This window comes from Papaver somniferum, chromosome 2 (genome assembly GCF_003573695.1).
Source record: "Papaver somniferum cultivar HN1 chromosome 2, ASM357369v1, whole genome shotgun sequence".
Lineage (NCBI taxonomy): Eukaryota > Viridiplantae > Streptophyta > Magnoliopsida > Ranunculales > Papaveraceae > Papaver > Papaver somniferum.
This window is the reverse complement of record NC_039359.1, coordinates 143,005,503-143,007,191: the sequence shown is the minus strand read 5'-3', so window position 1 is coordinate 143,007,191 and position 1,689 is coordinate 143,005,503. Positions and strand designations below refer to the sequence as shown.

The 1,689-nt window shown below is 35.2% G+C and overlaps 1 non-coding gene across 1 annotated transcript; it reads right to left on the bottom strand.

Moving 5' to 3' along the window:
* Positions 1-1,321: 1,321 nt before the first annotated feature.
* Positions 1,322-1,395, bottom strand: TRNAE-UUC. Its single transcript has one exon. It is a non-coding gene; the product is annotated as a tRNA-Glu (tRNA).
* Positions 1,396-1,689: the final 294 nt, after the last annotated feature.

The window sequence follows — 1,689 nt, the reverse complement described above, 5'->3', positions numbered from 1 at the left end:
TCTTTGGTTCAGTTTATCGTGTTACTGACCCTAGTGATCAACAAAAATCATTTTCTTCATCATTACTGAAAATTAAAAGGCCATGATCATAGTCCCATCATTTCACCATCCACATGATCAAATCCAAAAAGAAAAAAACTTAAGTTAAAAATATTGACCCTAATCCCAAACAGTACAAACTTTTCATTTTGATCTCAATTAGGGTTTCAAAAAGTTTGAAGTGTACTAATGGGAGCATCACTAGGCATCACTTAATCATCACTACATTAGTACACCCATTATAAGCCAAAGTAGAATATACAAGAAACAAAAAACCAAAGTAGTTAAAAAATTTAAACTTTTTTTTTAAACTAAAAAAAGTTTAAAAATTGTTTCGAGTCCTATGATTGAGATTGTTAGGACTAGAAAGTGTTGATTATCACTTTCTCTTGTTTGTTTGTTTATTGTAATATCTTGGGTTTAGTGTTTTGTAGTACTTGATCAGCATGTTTTATTACTTTGGAGATCTGTGTGGGTTTTTCCTAAATCAAGAGACATTCTTCTTTGGTCCTGTGAAGCTCTAGTCAGTGCTCTAGTCAGTGTGTTTTGTCACCTTGGTTTTACCCAAAGCGTGCTCTTGATATCTACTCCACTGTCAGTGATTTTGCACGTTTTGCCTCTTTTGTTTATTTAGTCTTTGACAGCTTGGTCTTCTTGCTAATGGTGTTGTAAAACTACGTGTTAACAATTTTCTGAGTAACATCATACAGCTTTCTTGCTTGGTCTTTTGTTATCAATTTTCTTGAACCCTATTTTGTACAATTGATTAGTTTCTTTTGATGATTATATGGATTGGCCAATCTTGTTGTTGCATTTTCCAAGCTGACGACAATGCTCACTGGAATCCCATCGAACTAATCTGTTTGGCACTTGACGTGTAGTAGACTATGATGTCAGTCTCCTTACTTCATAGTAGTATTGACACCCTTAGGCTCTAAAATGACTAATTTTGGCAAGCCTACGTAATAACCAAACCCAACAATATTTTCATTGTTGTTCCATCGAATGCAATTCTATGAATTCCATTTGCCAAAACAGCGTTTGCAATTTGGCTAAGCAAAACTCAAACGATCTGTCAAAACAAGACCAAGAACAGTCCAACGGTGTGCACACGCCTATCGAAACTTCTCATTGAAAATGTTTTGCGTGGCTTCACTGCACCAGAAGTTCGTCCTCCAAGAGACCAGTTCATGAAAATCTAATAAAAAAGTTGATAATGAAACATAAAAATTCCATCGTTCATGAAAATCTAATAAAAAAGTTGATCATGAAACATCAAAAATTCCATTGCCGGGATTTGAACCCGGGTCGCCTGGGTGAAAGCCAGGTATCCTAACCGGGCTGGACTACAATGGAAGGGTGACAAGGTTTAGTCCCCAACTACCTAGTTATCTGTTATGTTTTCCCAACCGCATTTCCCCTCTCGCCATGTTTGGATGGTGAGAACGAAATCCCATTTCCATGAATCATATATATTCCCGATTAGTTGGGTCCTAAATCAACCATCCTTTGTGAAATTTGAATTCTCTTAGTTTAGAAGAATTCTACTCTTCAAAGATATGTTATTATATCAACTAATTTAGATATAAACAAAATCTCAGGTTACTCTTCTCTAAGTTATTCCTAATATAAGAAACAAAAGAAATACAA